The sequence below is a fragment of the Jaculus jaculus genome, chromosome 2 (genome assembly GCF_020740685.1).
Source record: "Jaculus jaculus isolate mJacJac1 chromosome 2, mJacJac1.mat.Y.cur, whole genome shotgun sequence".
NCBI lineage: Eukaryota > Metazoa > Chordata > Mammalia > Rodentia > Dipodidae > Jaculus > Jaculus jaculus.
In genome coordinates this window covers 150641891-150662015 of record NC_059103.1, presented here as the reverse complement: position 1 = coordinate 150662015, position 20125 = coordinate 150641891, and the positions used below count along the sequence as shown (strand labels likewise).

Sequence of the window (20125 nt, the reverse complement as noted above, 5' to 3'; positions counted from 1 at the left end):
TTGATTGTTGTTGGGTGCTGTCTGCTGGATCTGTCCTTTTCTGATGGTGGGATATTGAAATTTCTTATTGCTAGAATGGGTTTATCTGGTTTTTCTTACAGTTTTTATCAGGTTTTGCCTCATGTGTTTTGACTTTCTTTTTTTTTTTCCTTTTTTAAATTTTTTTTTTAAATTTTTTATTAACATTTTCCATGATTATAAAATATATCCCATGGTAATTCCCTCCCTCCCCACCCCACACTTTCCCATTTGAAATTCCATTCTCCATCATATTACCTCCCCATTACAATCATTGTACTTACATATATACAATATCAACCTATTAAGTATCCTCCTCCCTTCCTTTCTCTACCCTTTATGTCTCCTTTTTTAACTTACTGGCCTCTGCTACTAAGTATTTTCATTCTCACACAGAAGCCCAATCATCTGTAGCTAGGATCCACATATGAGAGAGAACATGTGGCGCTTGGCTTTCTGGGCCTGGGTTACCTCACTTAGTATAATACTTTCCAGGTCCATCCATTTTTCTGCAAATTTCATAACTTCATTTTTCTTTACCGCTGAGTAGAACTCCATTGTATAAATGTGCCACATCTTCATTATCCACTCATCAGGTGAGGGACATCTAGGCTGGTTCCATTTCCCAGCTATTATAAATGGAGCAGCAATAAACACGGTTGAGCATGTACTTCTAAGGAAATGAGATGAGTCCTTTGGATATATGCCTAGGAGTACTATAGCTGGGTCATATGGTAGATCACTCTCTAGCTGTTTCAGGAACCTCCACACTGTTTTCCACAATGGCTGGACCAGATTGCATTCCCACCAGCAGTGTAGAAGGGTTCCTCTTTTTCCACATCCCAGCCAACATTTATGATCATTTGTTTTCATGATGGTGGCCAATCTGACAGGAGTGAGATGGAATCTCAATGTAGTTTTAATCTGCATTTCCCTGATGACTAATGACATAGAACATTTTTTTAGATGCTTATATGCCATTCGTATTTCTTCCTTTGAGAACTCTCTATTTAGCTCCATAGCCCATTTTTTGATTGGCTTGTTTGATTCCTTATTAGTTAACTTTTTGAGTTCTTTGTATATCCTAGATATGAATCCTCTATCAGATATATAGCTGGTGAAGATTTTTTCCCATTCTGTAGGTTGCCTCTTTGCTTTTTTCACTGTGTCCTTTGCAGTGCAAAATCTTTGTAATTTCATGAGGTCCCAGTGATTAATCTGTGGTTTTATTGCCTGAGCAATTGGGGTTGTATTCAGAAAGTCTTTGCCAAGACCAATATGTTGAAGGGTTTCCCCTACTTTTTACTCTAGCAGTATCAGAGTTTCAGGTCTGGTGTTAAGGTCTTTAATCCATTTGGACTTAATTCTTGTGCATGGCGAGAGAGAAGAATCTATTTTCATCCTTCTGCAGATATATATCCAGTTTTCAAAACACCATTTGCTGAAGAGGCTGTCTCTTCTCCAATGAGTATTTTTTGCATTTTTATTGAATATCAGGTGGCTGTAGCTACTTGGGCTTACATCTGGGTCCTCTATCCTGTTCCTCTGATCTACATGTCTGTTTTTGTGCCAGTACCATGCTGTTTTTGTTACTATGGCTCTGTAGTATAGGTTAAAATCAGGTATGGTGATACCACCAGCCTCAGTTTTGTTGCTCAGTATTATTTTAGATATTCGAGGTTTTTTGTGATTCCAAATGAATTTTTGGATTGTTTTTTCTATTTCCATGAAGAAAGCCTTTGGAATTTTGATAGGGATTGCATTAAATGTGTAGATTGCTTTAGGTAAGATTGCCATTTTCACAATATTGATTCTTCCAATCCAGGAACAAGGGATGTTTCTCCACTTTCTAGTGTCTTCTGCAATTTCTTGCATGAGTGTTTTAAAGTTCTCATTGTAGAGATTCTTTACTTCCTTGGTTAGGTTTATTCCAAGGTACTTTATTTTTTTTTTGATGCAATTGTGAATGGGAATGATTCTCTGATTTCATCCTCTGTGTGTTTGTTGTTAGCATATATGAAGGCTACTGATTTCTGTGTATTTATTTTGTATCCTGCTGCATTGCTGTAGGTTTTGATCAGCTCTAACAGTTTGCTAGTAGAGTCTTTAGGGTCCTTTATGTATAGAATCATGTCATCTGCAAATAATGATAACTTGATCTCTGCCTTTCCAAGTTGTATCCCTTTTATGTGTGTCTCATGCCTTATTGCTATGGCTAAGACTTCCAAAACAATATTAATTAAAAGTGGGGACAGTGGACACCCTTGTCTGGTTCCTGATTTTAGTGGAAAAGCTTCTAGTTTTTCCCCATTTAGTATTAGTAATATGTTGGCTGTAGGCTTGTCATAACTAGCCTTTATTATATTGAGATATGTTCCTTCTATTCTCAGTAGGACTTTTATCATGAAGGGATGTTGGATTTTGTCCAGTGCTTTCTCTGCGTCTAATGAGATGATCATGTGATTTTTGTCCTTCAACCTGTTTATGTAATGTATTACATTTATAGATTTGAGTATGTTGAACCATCCCTGCATCTCTGGGATGAAGCCTACTTGGTCAGGGTGAATGATCTTTTTGATATATTCTTGTATTCTGTTTGCCAATATTTTGTTGAGAATTTTTGCATCTATGTTCATGAGGGAGCTTGGTCTGTAATTTTCTTTTTTTGTTCTATCTTTGCCTGGTTTTGGTATCAGGGTGATGCTGGCCTCATAGAAGGAGTTTGGTAGGATTCCTTCTTTTTCTATTTCCTGGAAAAGCTTAAGAAGCAATGGTGTTAGCTCTTCCTTAAAAGTCTGGTAAAATTCAGCAGTGAATCCATCCGGGCCTGGGCTTTTTTTAGTTGGGAGATTATTGATAACTGTTCGGATCTCCATGCTTGTTATAGGTCTATTTAAGTGATTAATCTCATTTTGATTTAATTTAGGTAGGTCATATAGATCAAGGAAATCATCCATTTCTTTCAGATTTTCATACTTTGTGGAGTATATGCTTTTATAGTATGTCTGTATGATTTTTTGAATTTCTCTGGAATCTGTTGTGATGTTACCTTGTTCATCTCTGATTTTATTAATTTGTGTCTCTTCTCTCTTTCTTTTGGTCAGATTTGCTAAGGGTTTATCAATCTTGTTTATCCTTTCAAAGAACCAACTCTTTGTTTCATTAATTTTTTGGATTTTTTTTGTTTCTATTACATTAATTTCTGCCCGAATCTTTATTTTTTCTTCCCGTCTACTGAGTTTTGGTTTGCCTTGTTCTCCTTTTTTCAAGGCTTTAAGGTGAAGCATTAGGTTGTTTACTTGTAACCTTTGTAATTTCTTAATATAGGCACTTAAGGCTATAAATTTACCTCTTATTACTGCCTTCATTGTGTCCCAGAGATTTTGGTATGTTGTATTCTCATTGTCATTTGACTGTATAAATGTTTTGATTTCCTTCTTGATTTCTTCATTGACCCATTCATCATTTAGTAGTGTATTGTTTAGTTTCCATGACTTTGTGTATGCTCTTTAGCCTTTCTTGCTGCTGATTTGTAGTTTAATTCCATTGTGGTCAGATAGAATGCAAGGAATTATTTCAATTTTCCTGAATTTGTTAATATTTGCTTTTGTGTCCGAATATGTGGTCTATTTTAGAGAATGTTCCATGTGCTGCTGAAAAGAATGTATATTCTGCAGCCTTTCGATGAAATGTCCTATATATATCTGTTAAGTCCATTCCTTCTATGACCTCATTTAGTCCAGATGCCTCTCTGTTTATTCTTTCCCTGGATGACCTGTCAATTGATGAGAGTGGGGTGTTAAAGTCACCCACCACCACTGTGTTTGGTGTTATCTGTGACCTTAGTTCTAATAGTGTTTGTTTGACGAATTTGGGAGCCCCCATGTTAGGTGCATATATGTTTAGGATTGTAATGTCTTCCTGTTGGAATGTGCCCTTAATCAATATAAAGTGACCTTCCTTATCTTTCTTAATGTTGGACTAAAGTGTACCCTGTCTGATATTAGGATAGCAACCCCTGCTTGTTTTCTAGGCCCATTTGCTTGAAACACCGTTTTCCAACCTTTCACCCTAAGATAATGTCTATCCTTTGTAGAAAGGTGAGTTTCTTGGAGACAACAAATTGTAGGATCCTGCTTTTTAACCCAGTCTACAAATCTATGTCTTTTCGTTGGGGCATTGAGGCCGTTGATATTAAGAGATATTATTGAAAGTTGTGTATTTATGTTTGCCTTTTTTTTTTTTTTTTTGTTGGTGGTTCTGGTTCTACCTGTGCTCTCTTCTGTTAACTAGTATTTGAGTATTGCTTGTTTTTTTCTAGGTTCCTTATATGTGTGCTTTTCTTTTTCTTCAGCATGGAGGATTCTATCAAGTATTTTCTGTAGAGCTGGTTTTGTCTTCAAATACTCCTTTAACCTGCTTTTGTCATGGAATGTCCTTATTTCTCCATCTGTTTGAATGGATAGCTTTGCAGGATAAAGTAACCTTGGTTGACAGTTGTTATCTTTCAGAACTTGCAATATATCACTCCAAGACCTTCTGGCTTTAAAAGTTTGTGTTGAATAATCTGCTGTAATCCTGATGGGCTTGCTTTTGTAGGTAACTTGATTTTTCTCTCTAACTGCTTTCAATATTTTTTCTTTGGTTTGTGTGTTTGGACGTTTGATTATAATATGGCGAGGAGAGGTTCTTTCTGGGTTTTGTCTGGCTGGGCTTCTAAAGGCTTCCTGTATCTGCATTGGCACCTCTTTCCCAATTTGGGGGAAATTTTCTTCTATGATTTTGTTGAAGACACCTACTATGCCTTTGGAGTGGAGTTCTTCTCCTTCTACTATGCCCTGAATTCTAATATTTGATCTTTTCCTAGTGTCCCAGATATCTTGAAATTCCCACTCATACTTTTCTCTAAGTCTGTCTTTCTCTTTGTTGGACTGTATTAGGTCTGCCACCTGGTCTTGTAGCTTAGATATTCTGTCCTCTCCCTCATCCATCCTACTGAAGAGATTTTCTACAGAGTTTTTTATTTCATTAACTGTGTCCTTCATTGCTAGTAATTCTGACTTGTTTTTCTTTATTATTTCTATTTCCTTATTTATGTCTTGTATTGCCTTCTTTATTTCATTAAATTGGTGTCCTGCGTGTTCTTTGATTCCTTTGATTTCCTCTTTGATTTCTTCTTTGATTCTTTTGATGTGTTCTTTGACCTCTTTGAACATATTTATAATCATTCTTTTGAACTCTTTCTCAGGCATTTCCTCTAACTCTTTCTCACTGGAGAACATTTCTGATGCATTAATACTTTTAGGTGGATTTATATTGTCTTGCTTTTTAGTGTTTCTTGTGTTATAATGTATATATTTTTGCATCTTGGATTAAGTTAATGCTTGGATTTTCTAACTAGCTGTGTATTCTTAGCTGTATCAATTGATTTGATGTAATATATTTTCAGGGTAGCAGCTTAAGGTGTTAGGTGTGGCTCTTAAGACTCTCAGAGTATCTACAAAGATGTTCTTGGGGGTTAAGTTTCCCTGCTATAGGAGTATTCAAGCAGGCTGAGTGGAATAAAATACAGGTAGATTCTAAAATTTAACTAAACACTGTACACATTCAATCAAAAACAGCCCCGAGTATGTATGCAAGAGTAGTTATTTTAACGAGCAGATCCTTTATCAACAAAGAGGTTAAGATTTCTGGTCTGTTGAGGGATCCAAGTCAGCTTGCGACCAAGTGAGACCCTTCCCTGGTGAAATCCCAGTTACTTTGGATGATTTTGGTCTCATTCAAATTGCTGCCTGGGTCGTCGGGCTGCTGTTCTGATTTCTGGAGCTGGGCACTTGCTTTTCCTGTGGGGCAAACCGAGCCTGGCAAGCGTGGCCCTACAGATCAGCACCCCTGCTGCTGGAACTGCTTCTGCTCAAGCTGCCACTGCTGGGTCTGTAGCTGCTGCTGCTGAAGGTGCTGCTGCTGGACCCACCGCTGCTGCTGCCTCTGCTGCTGCTGTAGCTGCCACTGCTGGAGCCACCACTGCTGCTGAAGCTGCTGCTGCTGTGTCCACTGCCGCTGCTCCCACTGAAGCTGCTGCTGCTGGGTCTGCTGCTGCTGCCGCGACTGTAGCTGCTACTGCTGGGGCCGCTGTTACCGGTGTCGGAGCCTCTGATGTTGCTGCCGAACTCTGCTCCTGCTTGGGTCCCGCTGTTGGCTCAAGTTGGCGTGGCCGGTCCCGGGACCGCTGCTCTGTTCGCTGTTGCTGGGCTCAGGCGGTGGGGGAGGGGAGGGAGCTGCCACTGCTCAGGTTCTCTCGCTGCTCCACATGTTCTTGTACCTCGCGGTCTGCTCCTCTGTTGCTCACTGCTGCTTTTCCTTCACGTTTCCGAATTGCAGAGAGCGCCGGTGTGAGGGGAAGATCCCACACCTGGCTCTTCCTGTGGCTGGAGTCAAACCTGGTGGCTTTCTAGTGCGCCGCCGCTGTGGCAGTTGGCAGAGTTGGCAGAGTTGCCGGAGCCGCTTTTGCCGGCCTGCGTGGGCTCTGGATGCTCTGGATCTCTTCTACTTCTCCGCTGCCGCTTCAATTTCCTATACACCTCACTTTTTAGTAAAAGTTTGTATTTTGCTGAGTTTTTTTGGTCTTTTTCCCCCCTTGGCTGCTTTGGTGTGGTACCTATGCCGCCATCTTAACCAGAAGTTCTTGACTTTCTGTTATATGCATACACACTAAGGATTATTATGTCTACTTGGAGAATTGACCCTTTATCATTAATGATAATGAATATAAGCTGTTATCTGTTAGATCAGTTAAGAAGAAAAGAAAGACCATTTTCATTTTATGAATACTTACTCTCTTTCTAGTATTCCTTCTTTCTTTATACATACTCAGGTTATGTAGACCTTCCTAATTTTTCTTCTCTCTAAACAACTTTTTAATTAGTTTATTGACAACTTCCATAATTGTACACAACAACCCATGATAATTCCCTCCCATCCCCCACTTTCCCCTTTGAAACTTTACTCTCCATCATATACTCTGCCCCTCCTAATCAGTCTCTCTCTCTTTCTCTCTTTTTTTATTTTTCGAGGTAGGGTCTCACTCTGGCCCAGGCTGACCTGGAACTCACTATGTAGTCTCAGGGTGGCCTTGAACTCATGGCGATCCTCCTACCTCTGCCTTCTGAGTGCTGGTATTGAAGGTGTGCACCAGCATGCCCGGCTTCTCTCTTTTATTTTGATGTCATGATCTTTTCCTCCTATTATGATGGTCTAGTGTAGGTAGTGTCAGGCATTGTGAGGTCATGGATATCCAGGCCATTTTGTGTCTGGAGGAACTCGTTGCAAGGAGTCCTACCCTTCTTTTGGCCACCTCTTCCGCAATGAACCCTTAACCTTGGAAGGTATGATAGAGATACTTCAGTGCTGAGCACTCCTTTCTCACTTCTTCTTAGCACCATAGTGCCTCTGAGTCATCCCAAGGTCAATGCCATCTGAAAAGAGAAGCTTCTCAAACTAAAAATGAGAGTAACATTAATATGTGGCATGAAAATTAAGAGAAGTGCTTATTGGGTACTTTGGTGAGCATGGTATATATATATTTAGCCAGACAGCAGCAGACGTTACACCACTAGGGCTCATGACTATTCTGTTGGAGGTTTTCAGTATCAGGGGTATATTCCTTCCCATGGAGCAGACCTCCAGTCTAATTAGAGAGCAGCTGGTTTCCCCCATAAAAGATGTGTCTCTATTGTACCTGTTGGCTCATTTGGTCTGGCTAGGCAAATATAGGGCTTGCATTGTCCACTGTTGAGTATCTTTACTGGTGAATTCTCTCCCATTGAACTGCATGCAGCATAACTTGTTCTAGCTTTCTATCAGCTGGTCTACATGGAAGAGGATTTCAGGTCAGCTCCAGCAGGATTTCTCAGGCCCTTGTAGCCCACGTATGTGGAGTCTTCAGCAATAGGGTCTTATTACCATCTATTCCTGGTGGGAAACCAAGGGCCTCATGTTTTGGTGGCTTCAGCCAACAACTAACTGGAAGGTATCCCATTCCTGGCACTGAAAACTTAGTAACAATGTATGGCTTCTGAATGTTCCATTGTCCAAAAAAGTAGGTTTCCACATGACTTATTTATATCCTCTTAGGTTTTGATTAGCCCTCCCTCAACCTTTCCTTTACTCAATCTTTTTTTTTTTTTAATTTTTTTTTGGTTCATTTTAATCTATTTATTTGAGAGTGACAGAGAGAGAAAGAGGCAGATAGGGAGAGAGAGAGATAGAATGGGCGTGCCAGGGCCTCCAGCCACTGCAAACGAACTCCAGATGCGTACGCCCCCTTGTGCATCTGGCTAACGTGGGACCTGGGGAACCGAGCCTCGAACCGGGGTCCTTAGGCTTCACAGGCAAGTGCTTAACCGCTAAGCCATCTCTCCAGCCCCCTTTACTCAATCTTTTCCCCTGATCTCACTTAGGCCTTTTCACTCCCATTAATCTACTTACATATACATATACTTACATATATACAATACCATCCTATTAAGTCCCCACTCTCTCCCTATTCCCTTTATTTCTCCTCTTTAGCTTACTGGCCTCTGCTGCTGAGTTTTATTCCTACTCACATAGAAGTCCAATTAATTGTAGGTAGGAACCACATATGAGAGAGAACATGTGATGTTTGTCTTCATGTGATGTTTTTCTTAGCTATTGTGAATACAGTGGCAGTAAACATGGCTGAGCAAGTATATCCAAGGTAGTGAGGTGAGTCCTTAGGATATATGCCTAGGAGTGATATAGCTGGGTCATATGTTAAATCTATTTTTAGCTGTCTCAGGAACCTCCACACTGATTTCTACAATGGCTGGACCAGATTGCATTCCTACCACCAGTGTAGAAGGGTTCCTCTTTTTCCGCATCCTTACCAGCATTTACAGTCATTTGTTTTCATGATGGTAGCCATTCTGACAGGAGTGAGGTAGAATTTCAACGTAGTTTTAATCTGCATTTCCCTGATGACTAGGGATTAGAACTTTTTTTAGATGTTTATATGCCATCTGTATTTCTTCTTTTGAGAATTGTCTATTTAGTTCCATAGCCCATTTTTGAATTGGGTTGTTTGATTTCTTATTATTTAGTTTTTTTGAGTTCTTTGTATGTCCTAGATATTAATCCTCTGTCAAATGTATAGCTGGCAAAGATTTTCTCCCATTCTGTAGATTGCCTCTTTGCTGTATTCACAGTGTCCTTTGCTGTACAAAAGCTTTATAATTTCATGAGGTCCCAGCAGTTGGTCTGCGGTTTTATTTCCTGAGAAATTGGGGTTATATTCAGAACGTCTTTGCCAAGACCAATATTTTGAAGGGTTTCCCCCACTTTTTCCTCCAACAGTTTCAGAGTTTCAGGTCTCATATTAATGTCTTTGATACATTTGGGCTTAGTTCTTGTACAGGGAGAGAGATAAGGATCTATTTTTTTGGGGGGGTGGGGTTCGAGGTAGGGTCTCACTCTGGCCCAGGCTGACCTGGAATTCACTATGTAGTCTCAGGGTGGCCTCAAACTCATGGTGATTCTCCTACCTCTGCCTCCTGAGTGCTGGGATTAAAGGTGTGTGCCACCATGCCCGGCTTAAGGATCTATTTTATCCTTCTACAGATACGTATTGTTTTCCCAGCACATTTGCTGAAGGGACTGTCTTTTCTCCAGTGAGAATTTTTGGCATTTTTGTCGAAGACTGTAGCTACCTGGATTTACATTTGGATCCTCTGTTCTGTTCCATTGACCTACATGTCTGTTTTTGTGCCAGTACCATGCGGTTTTTGTTACTATGACTCTGTAATATAGGTTAATATCAGGTATGATGATACCACCAACCTTAGTTTTGCTGCTCAAATTTGTTTTAGATATTTGAGGTTTTTTTGTGCTGTTTTTGGTTTTGGTATCTTGGTGATGCTGGCTTTTATAGAAGGATTTTGGTAGGATTTCTTCCTTTTCTGTTTTATGGAAAAGCTTGGGAAGCATTGGTATTAGTTTTTCTATGAAGGCCTGGTAAAATATACCAGTGAATCCATCTGGATCTGGTCTATTTTAGTTGGGAGACTTTTTAGAACTGCTTGGATCTCCATACTTATTATAGGTCTATTTAAGTGGTTAATCGCATCATGATTTAATTTTGGTAGGTCATATAAAAAAAATCATCCATTTCTTTCAGAGTTTCAAACTCAGGAGAGCATATGTCCTTAAAGGATGTCCCTATGATTTTTGAATTTCTCTGGTATGTGTTGTGATGGTGCCTTTTTCATTAAAAATTTATTGTGTCTCTTCTGTCTTTCTTTTGGTCAGATTTGCTAAGGGTTTATCAATCTTGTTTATCCTTTCAAAGAACCAACTCTTTGTTTCATTGATTCTTTGGATTTTTTTGTTTCTATTTCATTAATTTCTGCCCTAATCTTTATTATTTCGTTCAATCTGTTAATTTTCAGTTTGCCTTGTTCTTCTTTTTCCAAGGCCTTAAGGTGAAGCATTAAGTTATTTACTTGTGACCTTTCTAATTTTTTAATATTGCCACTTAAAGCTACAAATTTCTCTTAGGACTGCCATCATTGTGTCCCAAAGGTTTTGGTATGTTATATTCTCATCATTTGATTCTATGAATTTGTGGGTTATTTTGTTTGTTTGTTTTTGTTTTTGTTTTTTGAGGTAAGGTCTCACTGTAACTCTGGCTGACCTGGAGTTCACTATGTAGTCTTAGGGTGGCCTTGAACTCACGGCAATCCACCTACCTTTGGCTCCCGAGTGCTGGGATTTTTGATTTCCTTCTTGATTTCTTCATTGACCCATTCACCATTTAGTAGTGTATTGTTTAGTTTCCATGATTTTTTGTGTGCTCTATAGCTTTTCTTGCTATTGACTTGTAGTTTGATCCCATTGTGATCAAATAGAGTGCAAGGAATTATTTCAGTTTTCCTGTATTTGTTAAGATTTGCTTTGTGTCCCAGTATATTTTAGAGAATGTTCCATGTGTTGCATTTAGATGAAATGTCCTTTATATATCTGTTAGGTCCATTTGTTCTATGACCTCATTTAATGCAGATACATTTCTGTTTATTTTTTTTCTGGGATGATTTGTCAGTTGATGAGAGTGCAGTGTTGAAGTCACTCCCTACAACTGTGTTTGGTGTTATCTGTGACCTTGGTTCTAATAGCATTTGTTTGATGAACTTGGGAGCCCCCATGTTAAGTGCATATGTTTAGGATTGTACCCTCCTGTTGGAATGCTCCTTTAATCAATATAAAGTGACCTTCCTTATCTTCCCTAACTAATGTTGGTCTGAAGTCTACTCTGTCAGATATTAGGATAGTGGCCCTTGATTGTTTTCTAGGCCCATTTGCTTGAAACACCATTTTCCAACGTTTCACCCTAAGATAGTGTCCATTCTTTGTAGAAAGGTGAGTTTCTTGGAGGCAAGAAACTGAAGGATCCTGATTTTTAATCTAGTCTGCAAACCTATGTCTTTTGGTTGGGGCATTAAGTCTGTTGACATTAAGAGATATTATTGAAAGGTATGTATTTATTTTTTTAAGTTTTTTTTTTAAATTTATTTGAGAGCGACAGAAAGAGAGAGAAAGAGGGAGACGCAGAGAGAGAATGGGTGCGCCAGGGCCTCCAGCCACTGCAAATGAACTCCAGACATGTGTGTTCCCTTGTACATCTGGCTAATGTGGATCCTGGGGAGTCGAGCCTGGAACCGAGGTACTCAGGCTTTACAGACGAGTGCTTCCGTTAAACCATCTCTCCAGCCCTATTTATTTTTGCCACTTTCCTTGTTTCTAGTTCTTCCAGTTTTACATTTGCTCTCTTGTATTAACTAGTATTTGACTATGGTTTGTTTTTTCTAGGTTCCTTATATGTGTGCTTTTTCTCTTCAGCATGGAGGAGCCTTTCAAGTATTTTCTGTAGTGCTAGTTTTGTCTTAAATATTCCTTTAGCCTGCTTTTGTTGTGGAATGTCCTTTTTTCTGCATGTATTTGAATGAATAGCTTTGCAGGATAAAGTAACCTTGGTTGACAGTTATTATCTTTCAGAACTTGGAATACATCATTTCAAGCCCTTCTGTCTTTTAAAGTTTGTGTTGAGTAATCTGCTGTGGTCCTGATGGGCTTGCCTTTGTAGGTAATTTGATTTTTCTCTTTAACTGCTTTCCATATATTTTGTTTGGTTTGTGTGTTTTGTAGTTTAATAAAGCAAGAAGAGGTTTTTTTTTTTTTTTTCCAGGTTTTCTTTGTTTGGTGTTCTGAAGGCTTCCTGTATCTGCATTGGTATCTCTTTCCCAATTTGGGGGAAGTTTTCTTCTATGATTTTGTTGAAAACACCTACTATACCTTTGGAGTAAATTTCTTCTCCTACTATACCCTGAATTCTTTTTTAAAAAAATTTTTAAATTTTTATTTATTTATTTGCCAGCGACAGACACAATGAGGAAGAGGCAGATAGAGAGAGAGAGAGAATGGGCGCGCCAGGGCTTCCAGCCACTGCAGATGAATTCCAGGCATGTGCGCCCCCTTGTGTATCTGGCTAACGTGGGTCCTGGGGAATCAAGCCTCAAACCAGGGTCCTCAGGCTTCACAGGCAAGCACTTAACTGCTAAGCCATCTCTCTAGCCCCCTCCTTTTTTTTTTTTTTGAGTTAATGTCTCACTCTGGCCCAGGGTGACCTGAATTTCACTATGTAGTTTCAGGGTGGCCTTGAACTCACAGTGACCCTTCTACCTCTGCCTCCTGAGTGCTGGGATTAAAGGCACGTGCCATCATGTCCAGCTGTATACCCTAAATTCTTATGTTTGAGCATTTCATACTGTCCCGAATATCTTGAAATTCCCATTCATACCTTCCTTGTCTTTTTCTGTGTTGGACTGTATTAGATCTGCCACCTGGTCTTTTAGTTTAGATATTCTGATCTCTTCTTCATCCATTCTACTAGTGAGATTTTCTACAGTTTTTTATTTGACTGATTGTGGTTTTTTTTTTTTTGGTTTTTCAAGGTAGGGTTTCACTCTAGCTCAGGCTCTCCTGGAATTCACTGTGGAGTCTCAGGGTGGCCCCGAACTCAAGGCAATCCTCCTACCTCTGCCTCCTGAGTGCTGGGATTAAAGGCGTGCACCACCACACCCAGCTGACTGTGTTTTTTTATTGCTAGTATTTCTGACTGATTTTTCTTTTATTAAAATTTTTATTTAAGCTGGGCGTGGTGGCGCACATGGTGGGCGTGGATTGCCTTGAGTTCGGGGCCACCCTGAGACTCCACAGTGAATTCCAGGTCAGCCTGGGCTACATTGAGACCCTACCTCGGAAAACCAAAAATTTTTTTTTTTAAATTTATTTACTTATTAGAGAGTATGAGTGAGAATGGGCGTGCCAGGGCCTCTAGCCACTGCAGACAGGTGGCACCTGGTTTACATGGAACCTGGAGAATTGAATCAGGGTCCTTAGACTTCGCAGGCATGTGTCTTAAACCCTCTGACTGGGTTTTCTTTGTTATTTGTAATTCCTTATGTCTTGTATTGAACTCCTTCATTAAACTGGTTTCCTGTGTCATCTTTGATTCCTTGGTTTTCTCTTTGATTTCTTTGAGCATATTTATAATCATTCTTTTGAAATCTTTCTCAGGCATTTCCTCTAAATCCCTCTCACTGAAGGTCATTTCTGATGGGTTTATACTTTTTGGTGGATTTATATTGTCTTGATTTCTTGTGTTTCTTGTATTATAATGTAGAGATTTTTGCATTTTGGATTAATTTAATGCTTGGGCTTTCTAATTATCTGCAGTATTATTAGATGTAGCAATCAATCTGATGTTATATATCTTCAGGTAAGGAGCTTAGGGTGCTAGATGTGGCTCTTAAGACTCTCAGAGTAACCACAAAAGTGACCCTAGGTCTTGGGTTTGCCTGTTATGAGAGTATTCTTTTAGGCTGGGTATAACAAAATACAGGCAAATTCTAAAATTTAACTAAACAATGTACACATTCAATGAAAAATTGCACAGAGTATTTATGCAAGGGTAGGTATTATAACAAACAGATCCTCTAACAAAGTCACAGTCCCTAAGGATGTATGTTATGCCTCACCCTTAATCCTGTCAGCTGGGAGGCTGAGATTTCTGGTCTTTAGAGGGTTCAAAGGTCAGTTTGTGACCAAGTGAGACCCTGCCCCAATGAAAGACAGAAGAAGAAGCAAAGGCATTATAAATCAGGAGGGAAGAAATGACAAGCTCAAGATATAGCTTATTTAAGAGTGGCAAATCTGGCTGGGCGTGGTGGCGCACGCCTTTAATCCCAGCACTCGGGAGGCAGAGGTAGGAGGATCGCTGTGAGTTCGAGGCCACCCTGAGACTCCGTAGTGAATTCCAGGTCAGCCTGGGCTAGAGTGAGACCCTACCAAGAAAAACCAAAAAAAAAAAAAAAAAAAAAAAGAGAGTGGCAAATCTGATCATCCATCAGATTTAACATATAATGTACCCTGACATGGAAGGTGCAATTTGCACTTCTGATGCTAGCCTATATACCACCTGTGCTGGGTGCTTTGTAGGTGAGCTCCCTTTACCAGGTATCTGGTGCTTGCTGGCTCTTGCGCTGGTGGTGGTGGAAGCAGAGGCTGTAGGTGGTGGCTGAAGTTCTTCTGCTGGTCCTTGCAGTCTTCTTCCTCACGCGCCACTTTGTTGATCCCTGCTGTCCCTCTTCACGTTTCTTGAGTTTGAGAGGAGACTGGTGTGAGTGGAGAATTCCCTCACCCGGCTTTCCTGTGGCTCAGGCCGAGCCTTATGGCTGTGGCTATGTGGATCTGGTTCTGCCGCTGCTGGAACTGCTTCTAAGGGCTCTAGATGCCCTGGATCTCTCCTACTTCTCTGCTGTGGTTGATAAATTCTTGTATACCTCACTTTTTAGTAGAAGAGTGTATTTTGCTGGTGTTTTGTTTTTTTTTTTTTTTTTTGCCGAGGTAGCATCTCATTCTAGCTCAGGCTTTGCTGGAATTCACTATGTAATCTCAGGGTGGCCTTGAACTCTCCACAACCTTCTACCTCTGCTTCCCTAGTGCTGGGATTAAAGACATGCACCACCATGCCCAGCTCCAAACAATTCTTTTAACCTTTCTTACAAGGCTATTGGCATCAAGTTCCATCAGTTTTTGTTTGTGTGAGATGATCATTTTCCCTGCTTCATTTAGATATTTTCTTCCCTTCTTGGTAGCAATGGTTTTGAGAAGTTGTATGTAATTCTTATGTTTTCTCCTCTGTAGATAACTACATCCCCACACGTACTTAGCTTCTTTTAGGACTTCTTTTTAATCTTTTCTTTTGTTTAATTACACAGTAGTGTTGGGGGAACTTATCCTGTTTGGTATTCTCTGAGCTTCCTTGATCTGTGCTGGGTACTAATTTTGAGAAATTCTCAGCCATTGTTGTTTTAACTCTTTCTGTTTTCTATTCCTTTTTCTTTCCTATATACCCAATTCTCATTGTGTACTTCTTCCTCCTTTTGTGCTTAGAAAGACCACAGTCTTCTCTTTAGTTTTCAGTCTTAACAGTATCTACTGCAGTGTCCTCAAAAAGCAGTTTTTTCCTTAGCTTGTCTGGTATGCCACAGCCCATCAGAAGCAATCTTCATTTCTGCTACACTGTTTTTCATCTCTAGTATTTCTTTTGTGTAGTGTGTGTGGCGCACACGTGGGTAGGGAGGTCAGAGGCCAACCTCAAAGTGTTGGTCCTCAGCTTCTAGCTTGTTTGAGACAGGGTTTCTCTTGTTTGCCTCTGTAAATACCTGGCCTGCTAGCTGGCCTCCAAGCTTTAGGATTCCTTTGACTCCACCCCCATTGCTGTAGGCACATTTGGGATTACAGAGGCATGCTGGACTTGTATGTGGTGTACAGATACCTTCTCATTGCTGGAGCAGAACATCAGGCTAGCCCATGGGAAGAAAGGGTTTATTTTAGCATACAACTTCAAGGGGAAGCTCCATCATGGTGGGGAAAGCATGCCAGAGCTGACCACAAGGAATCACATTTCCATAGCACCTGGGAGAAAGTAGTATGAGTACTGGGTTTGGAACTGGGCTATATTATCTCAAAGCCTGCCCCCATCAACATACCTTCTCCAGTAAGGCTCCACCTCCCAAAGGCTACACAACTTCCCCTAAATTAGCTGAGACCCAAGTATTTAAAACATGTGAGGTGTGTCTGGGGGAGGGGCATTTCATTCAAACCACCACATCGTGGGTTCTGGGGTCCAAACTCAAGCTCATGCTTGAACACCAAGTACTGTTAACTATTGAGCCATCTTTCAAGCCCCAGTCTCCAGTATTTCTTACTTGGCTCTTTCCTAGAAACTACATCTTTTGCTTATATTGCTCATGTGTTCTTGCATATTACCTATCCATTAGTGTCCTTAGCATCTTTTCTTAAAAAAATTATATTTATTTATGAGAGAGAGAGTGTGGGGGGGGCGAAGAGAATGGGTGTGCCTGGGCCTCTAGCTACTGCAGACAAATTCCAGATACCAGTGCCACCATGTGCATCTGGTTTCCGTGGGTACTGGAGCATCAAACCTGGGTCTTTAGGCTTCACAGGCAAGTGCCTTAATGGCTAAGCCATCTCTCCAGCCCATCCTTAGCATCTTAATCATGGTTGTTTAGATTTCTGGTCTAGTAATTCTGATACCCTGCTATATCTGAGTCTGATTCTGATGCTTTCTCTTCTTACTCTTTTCCTGCCATTTAGCATAATTTGGGATTTTCCTTCTTGATGCCATGCTAGGTAAAATGAATGGTTTCTACAGGTCTTAAGTAAAGTGATGGTATGGGTCAATGTTTTGTAGTCCTGTGATTAGGTCTTTGTCATGTAGTAAGCCTCCACATCAGCTGGGAACTTCACATGTGCTTCTTGGTCCTTCACCCTTCATAGGGCTGGGAATATGCTATAGCCAGACATTTCCCTTCTTTCAGGCTAGCTAGGGCCTTAACCTGTTGTGTTTTTGAAGGTAAGGTCTTACTCTAGCTCAGGCTGGCCTGAAATTCACTATGTAGTCTCAGGGCAGCCTCGAACTCTTGGCAATCTTCCTACCTCTGCCTCCCAAGTGCTGGGATTAAAGGAATGCTCCACCATACCCTGCCCCAGTAAAAAGTTTCTGAACACAGCAGCCACCATTAGTAATCCAAGTGTTCCTGGCAGTACTCACACAGTTTGATTACAGACAATTCTGAGCACATAACATGCACAGTTTGCACTGTGCATGACTCTACACCCCAACACCAATGAGTTGTCCCTGAAAACCTTAGCTCAGACTTGAGACTCTTGTGTGTTATGAATTGCAGTGGTTTTACTATGCATATAGTTTTCTGTTCTTATAGACACCTAATGGCTTAATTATAAAAGGCAAAGTCTTAATATTTTTCTACCACCATTCCTTGGCATGTAAGTTATCAAATTAGTTAATCTCTGTATTGTATCATATTATATTATATTGCATTGTATTATACTATACCATATTATATATTATAAGAATTTTTGATTTTACTAATTACTATTTGAGTTACTAACTTGAGTTTCATAAGAAAAAATTACTACATGAATTTTAGCTTGAGATTAGAACAGAATTTTCAACAATTGCTGAAATGGCCCTAAACATACTTTTGCCATTTTGTGCTAATGCAAAACAGCATTGTTAACATTAATGATTATAAAAATCACAATATTGATCAGTTCTGAGAAATGTTGAAAATGCTTAATGACCTCTGATAACATATTAAGCCAAGGTTAAATTCTTTTTTTTTTTTTAATTATTTATTTATTTGAGAGCAACAGACACAGAGAGAAAGACAGATAGAGGGAGAGAGAGAGAATGGGCGCGCCAGGGCTTCCAGCCTCTGCAAACGAACTCCAGACGCGTGCGCCCCCCTGTGCATCTGGCTAACGTGGGACCTGGGGAACCGAGCCTCGAACCGGGGTCCTTAGGCTTCACAGGCAAGTGCTTAACCGCTATGCCATCTCTCCAGCCCGGTTAAATTCTTTATGTAAAACAACAAGCACATCTATCTCATTACTATGCAAAATTGCTTTCATCTTAATAAATGGTAAAAGTATTTGTATAACAAAGATTTATGTAAAAATAGATTTAGTAATGACTTATCAGTAAATGTTGGATTTTTATACTTATTTTATATACATATGTATCTAACATATAAAAATTTCTTGGTTGAGTAGAAAAAGCTTAAAAAGCTCTCAGTTAGGCTCTGATAAAACCCTAGCAAGTTCACCTTCTGCTGAACAATTTGTCTTGAGGACTACCTTGTTGAACAGAATGATTCCTTGCTCCTCCTCCTCCTTGCCTTAGGCACTAATAGATTTTCCTTTTACAGATACTGTTAAGCATTAGGTCAAAACACTGAAGATAAAACTCACAAAAGTGAAAGTGCTAAAGATAGGGTTTGTGGAAATTTTCTCTCTCAGACTTGCTCACTCTGAGCCTTCATCATTCGTAATTTATTTGTAGTAAGCACTAGTTCTTGCAGTGGTGTGTATTTGGCAAAGGGTTTGCTTTCACCAACAATCATCTGTAGTGTCTGTCTTTGGTGACATGTGGCTCTGTGACTTTTCAGATGTATTTAAAGAGTTACTGTTTTTCAGTTCAGCCTTTAGTTGTTACTAGGAAGGAGTGGGAACATCTAGCTTCGTAGATGCAGGACTATAAACCAGAAATAGCCATACAGTTTTCAGGATCTTCATTTCCACTTTTTTCATCTGTAGATATGCCATCATTTATATAATATTCTCAGTCATACCTGTCTTACTTTCTCTGGGCCTCTCTTCTAGGGCCACATGGCAGCCATTCAGATAACTTGGAATTTTACTCCCTTAATCTTTGCCTTGCTACCCCGGAATTCCCATAATGTGACCTACATTGCTTTACCATGTGCTGGGTTTTGTTAGCACTGGGACTTTCCCCTTGGCACAAGTAGTAATTTAGACCAATTCTTTGTTGTGGGGAGCTAGGTGTGCATTTCTGGATGTTTAGTGCCCCTCTAGTACTGTTAGTGGTGCCTCCAGTCCCAACAGTCCAACAAATCTCCAGACATTGCCAGGCGTTCCCTGCAGAGGGAGAGAGTCATTCCAGTTAGTTAAGAAAATTGGATAGTGACTGGATCTGAAAGAAATTGAAATTGATTAAGTTTTTAAAGGTAAGTTTGGGAAATGCTTACCTTTGGCCACTGAGTGCCTTACCTGTGGTCATGTATTTATATAATCCCACCGAAACCCTGCAAGCCAGGTACTATAATTATTAACCTCATTTTATGAGAAAGGCAGCAGAGTCCAGTACACTGTCTCATCCACAGCTGGTGAGCCCTGTCATGAGACCTTGAGCCTTACTGCAGGAGTGCTGTTCTATTCATCCTCACTAATCTCTCCATAGCTGTCATTTACTTGTGTTTCTTCACTGCTTTTGTTAAGTTATTCTGTTCCTGTGTATAATTAACCATCCCAAACAAGCTTCTTTCTTTTTCGCCCTCAGAGAAGACAAAATAAATAAATAAACAAGTAAAATAAAAATACTGCATTTGGTTTTGCCAGGGCAGTGAATGCCTTCTTATTGGGCATTGTGGGCTTGGTGTTGCTTAGCAAAAGACTGGCTGCCTTGCCTTTGCTGGCTGTAATCATTGCTTTGTTTTAACCTGTCTTCTCATTTTGGATTTCTTTTACTCTTGTCATGCCTCAGCCCCGTGTTTTTATGAAGTGTTTCCAGATAGATTGACTTTTGGGAGGAGGTCATTCTGTCTAGCATACGTCTTCATTGCTTCTGTGGTTTGAACTCTGTGCTGTTCCTTTCTTCAATAGTGAGAATTTATAATTTTTTCATGCATTCCTTGCCATCATTTAATGGAATCTCAGGAGGGGGAGATAACAGTAAGTACTGTGCCATCTTGAATGACCAGTCCATTGATTTTGGCGAAGGAGCCTTGCAGTGAGCTGCGTGTATAGTGGTTAGTCTTGAAGAACCAAAACTGGGCTATACTGTTTTTTTTTTTTAATTGTTATTAGCATTTTTCCATGATTATAAAAAAAAATCCCATGGTAATTC

General features: G+C 40.0%; 1 protein-coding gene across 1 annotated transcript in view; it reads left to right on the top strand.

Annotated features, from left to right (window-relative positions):
• The window catches only part of Mrps28 (mitochondrial ribosomal protein S28), a 162483-nt gene that overhangs the window by 29792 nt on the left and 112566 nt on the right, over positions 1-20125 (top strand). The window lies entirely within an intron of this gene.